Raw genomic sequence first — 17,033 nt, forward strand, 5'->3', positions numbered from 1 at the left:
GAAGTCTTTAAAGAGGGAATTCTGGTGTATTTCCTTGAGTCTTTGACTTTACTGAAAACAAGATTGGGTGACAAGTGCACTGTCAAGCCCATGGAGAAGGCCTAGTGTAGCTTGATGGGTTACCGTGATGGATGGAAATTTAGGCTTAGAAGCATATGAAATAGAGGGAAAGAAGGTATTAATTCTATTTACCTGTATAATTACTTTTAGTAGACTCATATGTGGACCTATGAATATTATAAACATGAAGGGCAATGTTGGATTTGAGAACAATTGTTTAAGGGTCATAAAGATGAGAGTTTAGATACTAGATTTTCCACTTACTAATCTGTTTATATGGCCAGTTTACTTAATGCTTTCAAATCCTCAAGGTTCTTATCTGTGAAATGGAGATAATATCTACTTCAGAAATGTTATAAGGGTCAGAAATAAAATGTACAACAAAAAAAGTAGAGATAGCACAATGTCTGGGACAATTTCACTAAATTTTCATTAAATGAGTACTGACTGGTATATATTATGCCTGTCACAGTAAGTACAATCTGGAAATGCATTCTCCTTTTTGCTGTACCCTTGGGGGACTGGGCATCACACATACTGCTCTTTTCAGGACATTCTGCCTGCCACATTCTACCTGAAAAGAGGGTCTTATATGACTCATAGCTTTTGAACCAGAGCAAAAATAAACATGAACAGGTCTATTTCTGTAACAGGGCCTTTGTGTATTCTCTGCCCCCCACCTATATTTGCACATGTAGAGATAACTTCACAGTTGGATGCCTAGTCTGCAGTTTATGTTAATAAATCGCTGTTCCATGACCCTTTTATAACTATGGACTAGGGAGAGGCCATAGTTTATTATTTCTGTTTTATGGATTATATCACTGAAACCCTAAACCTTAAATGGCTTCATTTTGACCCCAACATTTTAGTTCATGGAATCTATCCCAAGTAAATAATCAGAGAAACGGCTAAAGATTTATGTACAGGAATGTTGATCATGGTGTTATTTATAATAACAAAACATAGAGGGAAAATCCCAAATATCCAACTTTGGGAGATTTATTAAATAAATTATGGTCTATTCATGTGATGGAATTTGTTCAATAGTAAAATGACACTTTTAGAAGAGTATTTCATGATACAACATTGAGTAAAGAAGGCATGATTTAAAACTGCTTTTGTAAGTATAATAAAAAATTTTAAAAATTTTGCCAATTACCAACTAAAGCAAATATACTCAAGTGCTTTCATTCCTTTTCAATGCTTGGATTACAGAATTTTTTAAACAATGTTTCCTATTTGAGTAAAGGTATCTGCTGTAAGCTTAAATTATTTCATTATTAGAACAAGAAAAACTACACATAATTTTTTGAAGAAATGAAGTTTTGTCTAATGATGTTAGAGAACTGAATATAAGTGCTACTTCCATTTTCATCATTTAAAGGTTTATCTATAACTCTATCTATCTATCTATCTATCTATCCTGGTTTACCAGTATGAATTACCTGAATTATCTGCATCATTTTAAATTTACTCTTAATTTTTGCCAAGTCGATGAGATAGATCTCCATGGATTGAGAGGAAAGAAATAATAGGATTTTCCATGCAGTGGTACAATCATTTGTCACAGTAAAAGTTTCCTAAGACCTATTCCTGGAATGATTACATTACTTCAGTGCATCTTTCAAGCAAACACTTATTATCAGCATGTATAAACAAGAGACATTTTCAATATATTTGTGGAATCTTCTGTTAACATTTCACTTATTAAGTTAAAGAGTTCATTAAAATACGTATGTGATAATCTTTGCTTTACCTATCTTGCAGTTTAAATTAGGATTTTTCACCATTAACACTATTGGCATTTTGGCTGGACAAGTCTTAGTTGTGGGGACCTGTTCTGTGCATTGCAGGATATTTAATAACATCTCTGGCCACTATCTCACCCCCAGTTGTGAAAACTAAAAATGTCTCCAGACATTACCAATTGTTTCATTACCAAAATTTCTCCCAGTTGAGAACCACTGTATTAAACAATAGGTGTGTGACTGAGACTTATAAAACATGCTAACTGGAAAATCTCAGTGGTCTCATTTTCTAAATTATCTCATACAGCTCTTGTGAAAATAACATTTATTTTCATTTTCTGTTATTTTGGTTGTGCTAGTTATATCTAGATAGTCAATCTTGTTTGAAGATGTCTAATTCAAACAAATAACTATTTCAAAATTTAATTGAGTGGAAGGGCTGGTAATTAACTGCTTATCTGATTTTAATCATTTTCCTCCCCAAATCAGTTTGGATGTAGAAAAATACTCAATCTAATACATCACAGAACATCCTAGTCCATGATTTACTGAGTTTTCATGGTGGAATAAGCATAGTTTAGTAGTCAGAAAAAAATCTGTGTATAGTCTGTCTGTGTAACTTTGGGCAGATCACTGAATTTCTCTTGAATGTATTCTTTTCATGTATAAAAAAATTGGAGTTAATATTGACATCCTTCAAAGATTTTGAGGGTTAAACAGAAAAAAAAGCAAAACATTAGTACAATATTAAATCTCCTATTAAATCTACTGTTTTGCAGATATAGTACTAAATTTTAGGGCTGCAAAGATGAATTAGACCTTTTCATTGACTCAGCTCACAATCTGATGGGTAAGACATGCATGCAAACAATAACCACTCACTGTGTCTGGATGAGCAACTATCCTAACTTGCCTAGGTCTGAGAGATTTCTTGGGTGTGGGTCTTTCTGTGCTGAAACAGAGAAAGTCATGTTTGATCGGGAACTGTTGGCAACCCTAATGAAATGTGCTTTCACTAGATCCTGTGAGAGACAGAAGGGGAACTTTTTGACATTGTAAGTGTGGTTTTAAGTATTCAGAAAAGATGTCACATTTAAACTGAGTTTTTGAAGATGAAGTAAGGATTTGAAGGCAGAATTCCTGGCAAAGGAAGAAGCAGGTGCTAAGCACCAAGGATTAGAGGGCATATCAAATAATGTGCAAATTATTTATCACTTGTACCCAGGGTGTTAATAACAGAGTTGGCAGAAAGCAAGGTTCAAGATAGCATAGGTCTGGCCAATGAAGGTCTTTTGAGTCATGCTTAGGAGTCTAGGCATTTAGCCTTTGATCTATAGATAGTATTAACTAATTTTAATCTGGAAGTAACATCATCAAATGGGTTTAATGGAAATCATTTTGACAAAATATTGCATGAATTGGCACCAGACAAGTTAGAAGTCTTAGGGTCCTGTTAGAAATCTGTTTCTAGGACACTGTGATCAGAAAAGTATGATGAATTTAGAAAAATCGTGGAGGCGGAATAAATAGGGATTAGTGACACGCAGGAAGAAGTTGAAGATAATATTTAAGTTCTTGGCAATGGTTAGAAAATTACAATTGTGGAGGCATCCACAAAATTAAAAGTATAGAAAGAAATGGGATTGGGGATGAGAGTATGAGATGGGTAAAGACAATCAGCTTATCATTAGCTGCATTGAACTTGGGGTGCATGTGTGATCTTCCTTTGGTCAACAATGTCTGGTTGGTAATCAGAAGTGTAGGTTGAAGAGCTGAGTTTGAGCCTGGAGGTGACATTTTAAATGTCATCTGCACAAAAGTCAATGATGAATATGTGGGATTGGTGTGAGGTCACCCAAAGAGATCGTAAGGGTTAGACGAGGAAAGGACGCCAAGCATTGGCCTGCAAGGGAAAGCTTCTCTCATTTTTTGTTGCTTTTCATTTACTTAGAGCCAGGAGAGACCATTTTGCACCCATAAGGATTTTGACTTATCTGGTTTTAAAGAAATTTTCTTTATGCCAACTGTGCTCTGACTACTCAACTTTGTTAAGGCACAGCTTTATAGTACTCATATCCACTGATATTCATAAAGAAGGAAGAAAAAAAAACTTTGATTAAAGTTTGTGCAGCTGGAGAAAAACAGCCAGCAACCAATTACCTCACACTTTCTTAAAAGATCTCTCAGTTAATTTCTTGTTATTTTGGGGATGGGTGAAAAGAGACAGCACCTGAATTCACCTTTATGTTGTTTGGCCAAAAGCTCAGCTTCCTAAGTGTAACTGAAATAAGCATAACTCCTTTTAAAGCAAAGAATTAAGGCAGTAAATTCAGCGATCAATTCTCATTGCCTGTGATGTGTAATCTAACAAATTTTCAAACAAGCTCTCTGGAAACAATTAAAAGTAAGCAAGCTGCCCTGATCAAAGGCTGCTGATGTTTTGAATTGCATTCTGGTCACCCACAACTAGTCTTCCAGAATGTGCCTTGCCCTATTGAGGCCTGGAGCATAAAAAAAGAAAGTTTTTGCCCTCCTGCCCAGTGTGAGTTTAAGGCTGTGGGTCATTAGGAAGCAAACACATTAGGACTAAAAAAATAATTGTTTGGTTTATAGTCACTTGGGGCTTCGACTTGAATCAGACCTCAGCTACAGTGTGGTGGAAGCACATGGAATGGTTTAGAAAAACAATTTGCTGATATGTCACTGTCAGAAGCATATGTGATATTATTAACTACCCAAACATGCAATTTGTGCTCATTTCAAAAAGACAAATACCATCACATAGGCAAAATGTAGCTGGATTTCCATGCAAACCTAGGAGACATAAATAAACATGTTTCGTGTATGCATTCCAGCTCTGAAAATTCTCTCCATTCTGGATACAATTTGGGGTCATGGGTAAACTTGATCTCCTGGTTAGGGATCCTCCACTTTGGACAGCACATGGCCAGGAAATGTGGGGCTGGTTTTACTCTGGGTCCATCCAAGGAATGTTTAAATGCTCTTCATGACTTTAGACAAGACTCCCACTTTGGTTTACACACGGATTTTTAGTGCAGGGAACTCTTAATGTGATGCAACAATAAAACTTAAAAAAAAGAAAGATGAGACAAGGCCCATTGGCCCATATCCATGTAAACATACACTTATGCAAGTGTAGTGATAGAAGGAAATGTAACTATCCAGTCCAACCTTCATTTTACAGAAGAGGAGAACATGGCCAAAAGAATTTGAGGGGCTTCCCACTTCCCACAGTGGTTGAGAGTCCACCTGTCAATGCAGGGGACATGGGTTCGTGTCCCGGTCCGGGAGGATCCCACATGCTGCGGAGCTGCTAGGTCCGTGAGCCATGGCCACTGAGCCTGCGTGTCTGGAGCCTGTGCTCCGCAGCGGGAGAGGCCACAACAATGAGACACCCGCGTACCGAAAAGAATTTGAGATAATTTGCTGATGGTCTCAGAGTTAATTAGTGGCAGATACAGGACTGGATCCTGAGTGTTTGACTTCCTACTAATATTTTTTCCACAGCACCATATTGCCTCCATAATAAAAAGATGAAAAGTTTAAAAAAAAGAGAAGTCCAAGAAATATTAGCCATGCTAAAAAATAAACTAGACTTGGGTTATATATAAGCAAATTACAAGCACCTGGGATTTACAGCATTCACTATGTTATTATTTGTTTAGTCTTCAAAAGTTCTTAATCATCAGACTTGAACCCAAGCATTGGAATTATTGAATGACCCCTTGAAATGAAATTACTTATGTGGTAGTTTGAATTAGTGGTCCCAATTCTTCACTCCCATAGAGTATTATTACACATCCACACCCCTGCCATAGACTTGTGGTTGGTGGAGTATTCTTTTTTGCACCTTGACTTTGGACTTGATGCCTTGGGTTGTCCAAAAGTTTAGATGTTAGCAGATGTGGTGACAGAGGCGTGAAGTGTACTTGTATAATTGGGCTTGCCCTCATGTGTTCCTGCCTTTCCCTATGAGAACATACCTAGAGTACACAATGGTCTAACCCACAATAAGAGTCAAGTGCAGCCAAGGCCAACCTACATCAGTTGAAACCCAGATGACCACAGATATGTGAGTGAGAAGTCATAGCTTATTGCGAATATCTGAGATTTTGTAGTAGTTGGCTAAATGGCATTATTATGATAATAGTGGCTGATGCACACTATTTTCAGTGTGAATCCACTTATGTGACACTCTATTTCCTAAGGCAGATAATAGATGAAGTCTTGAGTTCAAAGACCCAGAGTTAGGTAGTAAATATTGCTCAACCGAGTAATGCTAAGGGATTCATATATTCATTTTTTTCTTGTTGATTTACAGCCCTGAAAGATTAACAGTGATGCATTTTTTAGTCATTCTAATTTGCAGTTCTATTCACAAGATGGTTTGTTATGGACTGACTCTGTCCTCCCAGGATCATATATGTTGAAGTCCTAATCCCCAATGTGATGATATTTGGAAGTGGGGACCTTTGGGAGGTAATTAGGTTTAGATGAGGTCATGAATTTGGAGCCCCAATGATGGAATTAGTGTCCTTGTAAAAGAAGAAAAGAGACCAGAGGTCCCTCTCTCTCTGCCATGTGAGAACAAAAACTTGGCTGTCGGCAAACTGGGAAGAAGTTTTTCATAAGGAACTGAATCTGCTGGCACCTTGATTTTGGACTGCCCAGCTTCTTGAACTGTGAGAAATAAATGTCTGTTGTTTAAGCCACCCAGTCTATGGTATTTTGTTGTAACAGCCCCAGTTGACTAACATATAGTTCATTGATGATCAAGTGTTAAGAATCATGATCCTTGAGGATATAACCCCCACTTCTTTACAGCTCTTCAAATTGATTTCTCCAACCACAAAAAGATGCATTGGAGATACATTTTCTCCATTGAGTTAACATTTCCAGTAATATTTCATACCCTATTATAGATTGGCAACCTGGCTGCTCAAACCCTTAATCCTCTTCTGGATGGTTATCTAAAGGAGATGAGTGAACCCAGTGATGAGGAATCCAGACTCATGTATAGAAAAGACAGGAGAAGCTGGTGGTGGTTATACCTAGAAAGTACTTCAAGGTGAAACAGGGCCTGGTCCTTGGAGAGTAATATGGCTATGATCAAAAGATCAGCAATGGCATCCACAAATATGTACTGAACACATAGCATATTCTCTGCCCTGAGCTAACCTCTGGGGATAGGATTATGAGTAGAATGACACCTCCCTTCAGGGAACTTACATTGTGATGGCAGCTATAGTGAAAGGAATGTGAGTAGATTACATTATTAAAATGTAGTTGGTGACAAGATGGGGATATGCAGGGCTCACCCTTCACTTCCTTGTGGTCATTACTGAAATGCCATTTTAATCAGTGAGGCTTTCCTGGAGACTTTATGTAAAATTACTTCTCCTCTGAATATCTCCTATTTCCCTACCTGCTTTGCCTTTCTAATCAGAAACTATGTAATATATTTTTTGTTTTACTTCTTTTGCTTATTGTCTTTCTCCCCTATCATAATGTAAGGTTTATGAAGACAAGAATTTTTACCTGCTTTGTTTGTTTATACTCAGCACATGTAGGTTCTGAATACAAAATGTCAAATGAACAAATTCATAAGAAGTTCAGGGTATGTAGAAGAGGGTCATGCTTGCCTTATTTGAGAACTTGAAGTTCCCACAAAGGGAATAATACCTAAACTGAAGCTTGTAACTTATTTAAGGGTTAGCACTGTACAGAAAGGGAAGTGATGTTCTAAAATAATCAATGAGGCCTGTGACAGGATGATGTGCACACAAAAGCACCTCAGTACCAATTATTCATGTTGCTGTTGTGAAGGTGGAGTTATTTTTCACCCAGGGTTTTATTTCTGGATGCTTGTTCCTCATCTGGATTTATTGCAACAGCAAGTAGATAAACAAAAGACATTTTCCCCAACCAGATATCTGATGAAACTCACTCAGAAGTGGCATCAAAGAAGAAATCTTATGTGATAAGGATGCAAATTGAGGAATTCGAAGTAAGAATATCTATAAAGGTGGCCCTGCTGTGTTGGGTAAGTCCTGGGTCTTAGGATACAGAGAGAGACATTCCAAATTGCAAATCCATGTTCTGAGGTGGCCTTGAGTTTCAGCTCCAGGTTACAATTGGTCTTGAAATTGGAACCATAGGTGGGAGGAGGTTTATACACCTTCAAAACTGGGGGAGGCAGATGTTTCATGGTGGTGGCCTGGTCCCTTGGAAGACAGAACATACATTGATGCATGGATGAAAATATCCACACAGAATGATTGGACCAAAGCTAATTATATTTTAATTATGAATGGAGGATATTTTAGTAATAACTCCACAATCATTTATTGAAAGCTTACTGTCTCTGGGCTTATGTGGCCTCATTTGACCCTCGCAATAACCTCATGTGGCAAAAAGTATTTTTAAATTGTTTCTTATGAAGAAAATGAAGTTAGAGCGGTTAAGTAACTTATCTGACATCACTCGACTAGAAAGTAGAAAAGTAGAAAACATTTATTCATTCAAAACTTTTTTTCTCATTTGGTAACAAATAAACATTGAACATCTGCTAGCTCTCTGCTAACCCTAGAAATTTACTGTGAACAAAAATGACAAATACTTGCCCTCATGGACCTATAACTAAGTGCATTCCAAGCCCAAACACAGACTGCTGAGCACCTGAGCCTATGCTTCTAACAAACTATGGATGAGATGGTGAAACTGAAGGGGAAGGGGCAGGGCACAACCTTTAAAAGAATGACTTAGCCCGAGGACACAACATAAACTGATTAGAAGCAAATAAGCCCAAGATGTTGGACTTCCACTAGACCTTGAGCCTCAGTATATGCTCATTGTAACACATCAGCAAGCTAAATGACACACCTAACAGAAGTGCCATGACAGTTCCAAGGCTGAACAAAAAGGTCAAAATGTGGGTGGTGGCCCAATTCCTGGAAATCCCCACCTCTTCCCCAAAATACCTGGAATGCTCCTCCTACTCATTAGCCTATGAAATTATTCACTCTTCTAAAAACTGATAACTCCATACCCTGGTGCTGCTCTCACCTTCTGAGATGGCCCACACTCTGTCTGTGGAGTGGTTTTCTCTCTAAATAAATCCACTTCTTTCCCATCACTTTATCTCTCACTGAATTCTTTTTACGTTGAGACATCAAGAACCTGAGCTTCATTAAGTCCTGAGACTAGATGTGTGATCTCACTTAAAAGACCATGGATTCGAGTCCCAATCTGGGTTTTGGCTGGGTTCAAGTCCCGGTGCATGGGTTCAAGACCCAATCAGAGTTACACAGTTTCAGTAGGAGGGGAGAAAAGAACTGTTAGTAGCTGCTGTTCTCCAGACAGAAGTGACATGAGAAAGTAATGATTTGCTTTGTCTCAAAAGCTAGTGAGAATTCACTAATTTATCTCGCCCGTTGGTTCAACAAATATTTATGGAGCCACTTGCTATGATTCTGGCCCCGATCAAGGTGTTGGGGATACAGTAGTAAACAAGACACTGGATGAATCATTCAATAATGATTGACAGGGCTTTCTGAGAGAAGCATTAGAAAGGGGTCAATGGAAAGTATATCAGAGCTGAGAATTGAATACAAGAAGACATTCCTGAAAAGGTTGTTCCAGGTAAAGGGGAGAGGAAGTAAAAGCCTCCAGGCAGAAAACATTAAGACATGTTTCAGTAGCAGAAGTGGGGTCTGGAGTTAAGGGGGTGGTTAAAAGGCAAGGAGGTGGCCAAAGGGTAGGAGTGGCCTTATCACATCCTACTTTGCTGGTCACAGGGAGGGACCACTGGTGTTGGGAGATGATGGAATATTTTTCTCTTTAAATTGTTGTGGTTCCCCTCTTGGAAAGCTCACATACCACAGGAAGTATAATAGGCTGTATCTGACCATTAGTAGCTTAGTAGAAACATCCCCTATTAAGCCCAGGAGGAGAATGTCCTCAGAGGCCTTATTTTTCTGCTATTGAAATGCTCTGTATTTGGTCAATATTAGGGTATCCCACAGCACTAGCTGAAGCCAACTGATTTTTTTTGTGTCATGTGTGATTTTGCAATCGGAAATTACATAGCACTTTTTTGATAAGATCATTAATGGTTTTTCTAGTTGTTATTAATTGTTTTTCATCCATTTATAAATTGTGCCTCTGCAAACTGGCCCCAGGGTTTAAATACAAAAGTTGAGCTTTGATTATTATAATAAGTAAAGTATTATCAACGAAAGAAATTACCATTAATAGCTTCAACTAAGGAAAACAAAATGATAGACTTTAATGCTTTCCCACTGGGTAAAACAGATTAAATCACTGCAGAAAATAAAAATCTTTATTCTTGGTTCTACCAAACATTATAACTAGACAGTGTCTTTGGATATTTCTATCTCCTTTGTTTAGAAGCAGAAAACTAAGGCTTGAGCTATACAAAGTCATTGCTAATTAGTTGCTCAGATGAGGCCAGATCAAGCATTCAGGAATTTAATCTGGGTGTTACTTGTCCCATGTTACAGATGAGCTAACTGAGTTTCAGAGTTTATATAACTTAACCTTATTTTATAACTTAAAAGCAGCCCAGTGGAGCTTCAAAGGCAAATCAGTTTTTTCTTCACTCAGGATTTTTCTGAAGTCTATCAGCCAGTAATATTTATGTGACATTAAAACATTTCTAACAGAATCAAAATGAAAATTCTTGTACATTTTCTCATTTATTCTAATTTCCTGCAGAATGAGATGTCAAGGTATTTACCTTTATCATGTTTACCAGCATGATCAGAGAAGACTGAGCATGATTAAAGAGCTCGGATTTTCTCTAGGAAAGTGAGGCTCAGAGAGGTTTTGGGATTTACATCTAATCACATAGCTATTAATGGGGGACTTGATATTTGAACTCAGACCTTTCTGTCTCCAAACTTCACTCACTTGCTGAGAGAACTCAAGGTCACTTTTTACATAAGCCTTCCCTTTTCACTTAACAACTTACTCATTTTGGAAGAAGAGGCCAACACAGAATATGTGCCATGAACTCTGCTCCCAAATCTCTTTTGATGTAATATAATCTGTATTTTCCAGGGCCTGGTCAGTCATTGGTTGTTTGTGGGATACTAATCGTACTAAAATGACCCACATTTCATTGACTTTTGTCCCTGCTTGCTCTCATAGTTCCCACAAAGTCTTCTTACTTATGTTTGGAAGTCCAGTTTATGAGTTGATGGATGTGTCTCTCAGCTAGACTCACGTCTCTGCCATTGCTCAGTATCAGCTGCAGTCTCCAAGCTATTCCTCAGCATCACCTTTACGTATAATCCTTCATGCCTGTGGTTCCCTGTGGGAGGGCTCCATGTGCCAGGGAACTACCCTCCTCTCCTCCAAGTTCTACTCTATAGAGAGAACACACACAAGGGACCATGTAGGAATTAAATTATAAAATTGTTAACATTTTGACTGAAGCCTCCAGTTTTTACCCACGACTTTAAGAAGTGACCTAAGCTATCAGTCCTGTGTTGAAAATACCAGGAGTCCAATGAAGGGCTGCCTTCATTACCCATCCAACTTTAGATGAAGCAGTCTGAGCAGAGAGTACGGAGCCTGGCAGCCAGCTGTGCTCAGTCTGCTTATCCCCTGGAGAATGAGTTTAAGGTGACCTCATCCCTCCCTGAGCCTAGGCAGTTCAAGTCAAAATAAAAACAAAAACAAAAAAGGATACAGGAGAAGGATTGGCCCAGCTGCCTCTCAGAAACTGCACATAGTCGTATACACAAAACCAAGTAACCTCAGCCTCTCTCCATTTCCCTCCATCAGATAACTCACTCCTAACAAGGAAGGCAGTGGAAGGTGTGGTGGTGGAGAGGCAGAGATGGAGAGAGAAAAAGAGGTGATCTTTAAATAGCCCGTCCTGGAGAGGATACAATTTCCTTCTTCAGGGAAAACCCGAGGGCATTTCCAACGCTTCCCATGCCCACACCAACTCATTTCCTGCAGGTCTCACTGGGCAGCTGTCAAACTCTCATCTTCAACTGAGTAGGGAGAATACTTTTCCTAGTTCTGTGTGACCCTTTGTCACCTGTGTCCTGCAGCAGCACTTCCTTGCCTTGCACAGTGTCATTTATGAAGGGACTGCTGGAGAATGCTCCATTCATACAGCTTCACATAGTCCTTATGGCCGGGCAGAGAATGGACCCTGTCTGCAAGGTTTCCTACCTCTCCCAAGGTAAGAGCCTCTTTATTCTCCTCCTTCCTTCCAAACCACAGCCCTGGCCCCCTGTTGTCCCCACCATGCGTCATCCTACAAATCAGATCATGCAAATGAAGTCCTCCCAGAACTTTTCCTTCCTTGAGACCTGTCCTCACCACAACCCAGCATCAGGTAGAGATCACATGGAGGTCAGCCCTGGGGTGCCGTCTGCCTTCCCCCCTTCACCAGGTACTGTGCCCTTTTCTTTGAGCCCCAAGTCCTTTCTGACTCCTTATGGAATCAGAATTTTTTCATTTCCCTTCGCTCATTCTTTAATTCTCTGCCACGTCATTCACCATGACCTCTGTTTTACTTGGAAAAACGCAAACAAATACAAATGCAAAACCAAAACTGTCCTCCAATCAGAATAAAATTGTTTTCCCAGGGTGATCTTTCATACTTTATTCTCTTCCTCAAAACCTGTTTAATCCATCCTTCTTTTCCTGTTCTCGTGTTTTCTTTGCTTGCTCACCAGTCAGTTATTACCGAAGCACCTGCTACCTGCAGTTCCTGCAACAAGCACTCAAAATACAAATAGATACAGCTCAGACCCTGTCCTCAAGGTACTGACACCTAACTGCAGACACAGGTCAGCCAACAAATATTTGAAATAAAGTGGGATACGTGATAACACTGGGGTATGAACCAACTAAAGAGGCAGCATAGCTGGTTGGTAAGGGCATGTTTTCTGAGTTCAAATTCCAGTTCTGTTGTGCACAGATGGTATGATCTTGGGCAGATCATGTATTCTCCCTGTGCTTTACTTACCTCACCTGTGAAATGGAGATAATATTAGTAGCTACTCAAAACGGTTATTGTGAGGATTCACTGAGTTAATTTATAAAAACCTGTCTTAGAATTGTGCCTGGTACAAAGTAAGTGCAAAGAGGGTTTGTTTTTAATAAATGGTGACAAATGGGAGAGTTAGCGATAAAGTGGGGTGGACTGGGGGCTGCCCATGGATGTCTTTCCACAAAAGAGAACATTTGAGCTGGATTTTGAGAGAGGAGTGGAATTTTGCTGAGCAGGTGAAGATGGAGATTCTTGTTTGAGAAAAACATGTACCAAAGGCTGAAGTGTGACAAAGGCTCTTTGAGATTCTGTGCGGAGTGGAGTGGGGCTGGGGTGTGGGGATGCCGAAAGCAATGATGGCAGGAAAGGAATATAGGAAATGAGCTTAAGCCAGGTTGTAGAGGTTTCACGGGTGTGGTAGATGTTTGCATCTCACCCTACAGAAAGAAGGGAGTTTGAGGGAACGTTGAGCAGATTTGCTTTGTCAAACCACGACTATGGTAGCAGACTATGATTTTTCTCTTTAAAAATCATGGAGTGGTAAGGAAGGGCACATACTTTTCCTTCTAAGGATTTATTTCTCTTGAGATGTGTCTTTTTCTGATTTGAGGATTGGCTCATGAAAGCAAGCAAATTCCTGCCAATCACCAGGGGTTATATAAATGAACTAATTTTCTGGATCTACTCAAGTTTCAGATTGTTTTTCCTCTCCTCCTTCCAAAAATTCTGAAGGTTTCTCATCAAGCTCTGCCTGGGTCATGTTATTTCTTGAACTTCCTTTTTGGCAGGCATCCAAACCTCACGGTAACCAAGAAGAGGCTACAATGTTTAGACATTACCCCTTCTGCAAAATGACTCACAGATAAAAGTGCCTTTTCTCCAGTGGAAGTATTATTAGACTAACATTTGATCGAGGACTTGAACTATTGAAGATTACTGGAACTCTGTGGAAAACTGAGTGTGCTTAAGCTTTCTCCATCTTACAAAAAGTGGAGGTACCCTAGTACCTGCGATGAGAACTTTCTCATTCCCCAGGTCTCCATTATTCAATCTTGTTCTTTTTTTTCCTTACAGTGTAGAGACTGACCACAAATTTGTTGAGTATGACTCATCATACAAAATGCACCTCTCTGCTGTAATGCACTACTGCTTCTAGAACAGCCATGTCTTAGCAATATCAAATGCCATTACGCAGTCAATAAAGTGTCAGAAAAACACAGCAGGGTGACCACATTGTTCACGAGCAGATGGGTCTCTGTATTAGATCACAGTGTATGTGGCCCAGGTTAGAGTGTTTTATGCCCTTCTGCATGTGCACACATGTGTTTGTCAGCAGAAATGTGGATATGGATGCCATTGTCTTAATAAGGCTACTTTTCTCCATTTACTTTTTTTTTTTTTTTTTTTTTGCGGTACGTGGGCCTCTCCTGTTGCGGAGCACAGGCTCCGGACGCGCAGGCTCAGCGGCCATGGCTCACTGGCCTAGCTGCTCCGCGGCATGTGGGATCTTCCCGGACCGGGGCACGAACCCGTGTCCCTTGCATCGGCAGGCGGACTCTCAACGACTGCGTCACCAGGGAAGCTCATAGTGTCCATTTCTTTAAGGATTCTTAGTTCTCTTCCTATTTTGAACTAGACACACTTACTTTCTCTGAAATTTTCCCCTCCCTCCCAACTCTGCTAAAAATGTAAAAATATGCAATAATTTTTTTAAATAGGTGTTTGATATGTGACTTATAACAGTATGCACAAATCAGGGAGAAAAATCTTAGTGTCACCAGATACTATATTTACCGATATGGTAGGGTGATTGTCTAAAAAGGGCCACATTTTATTTTCCTAGTACTTAGGACACGAAGGAATATATAGATTCTGAAGAAAGATTTGTTGAGTGAAGGAATTAATGATTTCCCAGACTCTAGTTTAAAGGCCATTTACATATCAGATAGCTAAATAGCCTACCCAATTCTGGGTCTGTAATATTCCTATCAAAGGGTCATCTAGTCTAGCTTGCATGCCCTCAAGAGCTTTGGTTCATTAACTAACTCTCCAGATACAACCAGGATTTGGATACGTCTGGTTGTTATAAAGTTCTTGCTTATATTAAAGTTCAAACCCCTGCTGTTTACAACTATTGATTTGTACTTTATACCTGTACTTTTGATAAATTTTTAGCTTAACAATTTAAGTCAGCTACAAAAATCAGTTCTTTGTCAGTGAAACAACCAAAATGGTCCATGATGTATAGACTCAGTATTTCCTTTGGTGTGCGTTTATTCTCATTTTTTAAAATTAGTGATTTCTTCTTATCTATTAATAATTCAGAGTTTACTTATTTAGAGTAGGAAATATCTTTCTCTTGTCCTCAAGTTTTTCTTCTGGATATTACATATACAGTCATCCCTTGGTATCTTCAGGGGATTGATTCCAGGACACCCTGCAGATACCAAAATCCGCAGATGACCAAGTCCGTATATAAAATGATATAGTATTTGCATATAATCTACACACATCCTCCCATATACTTTGAATTATCTCTAGATTAATTATAATACCTAATACAATGTAAATGCTATGTAAATAGTTGCCAGCTCACTGCAAATTTAAGTTTTGCTTTTTGGAAATTTCTGGAAAATTTTTTGAATATTTTTGATCTGAAGTTGTCTGAATCCAAGGGTATGGAATCCACTGATACGAAGAGAAGAGAAAAGGGACCTGCGATTGACTTTGATATCTTGCTGTATGTACTATAATGTCTTAGCTTTCTTCTGAGAATATCAGTTTTATATATTCTACATGAAGAAGATGACTCATATATTTTGTGAGCTAATATCCCTACTACAGCATGATTGCATATTAATTTTTCTGGATATTTTCACTGATTTTATTTGCATTGGCAAGCTAGAAGAAGCTGCAGAGTGCAGGGGTGAAAAAGCTCCGGTTCAGTCTGTCTTGATTAGAAATCTGGCTCTGCCTCTGTCTGTGTAAACTTAAGTAAGTCATTTTACTTCTCTATTCCTCCATTTTCTAGTTGATGAAATATTTAAAACCCACTAGTAGAGCCATACTGTGAGCATTAAACAATTTAAATCCCATAAAATGTTTTTAAGAGTAACTGCTCCAAACTAAGCAGTCTATAATTGCAAGTTGTTATTTAGTGCCTTGGCTAAAATCGTTTTCTGTCATCTGTCATTTCTATTTCTTTCCATAATTCTACAACATCTAGACTAGTGTTACTACTAGGAACCACAAGGTAATGAAATCTTCTGAAATCTCTACAGTTTTAATTTAATCCACACACCATGGTTTCTTCTCGCCTTCAAGAACAGGATGCATCTTCTTATGAGGAAGCCAGGTTTCTAGATGATTAGAAAAGGGTCCTCCATAATCCAAATTATCTCATCTCATAACTAAGCCCAGATGAAGGACTCCATTAAAATGTTCCCTGGAATAAGTTACAATACCACCATTTTTCAGCATTTACTAGGTACTGAGTACCAGGGTACTACTCTACATACTTTCCATGGGCTAACTAACTTTAACTTTAAACAGCCCTATGAATTAACTGATATCACGAGTCCCATTTCATAGAGTAGATTCACAGAAGGCTGGGTAGATGACCTAAAGTTGACTGCTGGTAAGAGGTAGAGATTAGATTTGGACTAAGCAGTCTCTTTGCAGCTTCAGCTCTTAACCACTCCATTTCCTGCTCTTTTCTCACTCCCAAAGAATTGAGTTACCATCTGATGAGAATAAGAATAAGTCTTCGTGCTTCACTACCTTATACTCAATGCTTTTCATAGTGCCTGGTACATAATAGGTGCCCTGTGAATGTTTACTGAATGAATGAGCAAACCAAACATCATTGTCTTTGAATTTATCAGATTAAGTAGTCCATATGCAGACTTGAGGGGAATAATTGGATAAGCTTTGAAATGGATCTGGTGAAGGTCAGGGAGAAGAATAAAATCTTGAATCTGTGGAAATTTTACTGACCTGTTATCCCTGTGCTTGACACTCATATTCATAATGGTTTAATCCTGAGAAATTTGTGGAATAAAGAATAGAGTCTCCCATTGACAGTCCTTTATTGACCTTGACTTATTTATCTCCCAAATAGGAATAAGAGCAGAACACAACTGCATACTCTGATCTAAGCTTTCAAA

The sequence above is a fragment of the Orcinus orca genome, chromosome 4 (assembly GCF_937001465.1).
Source record: "Orcinus orca chromosome 4, mOrcOrc1.1, whole genome shotgun sequence".
NCBI lineage: Eukaryota > Metazoa > Chordata > Mammalia > Artiodactyla > Delphinidae > Orcinus > Orcinus orca.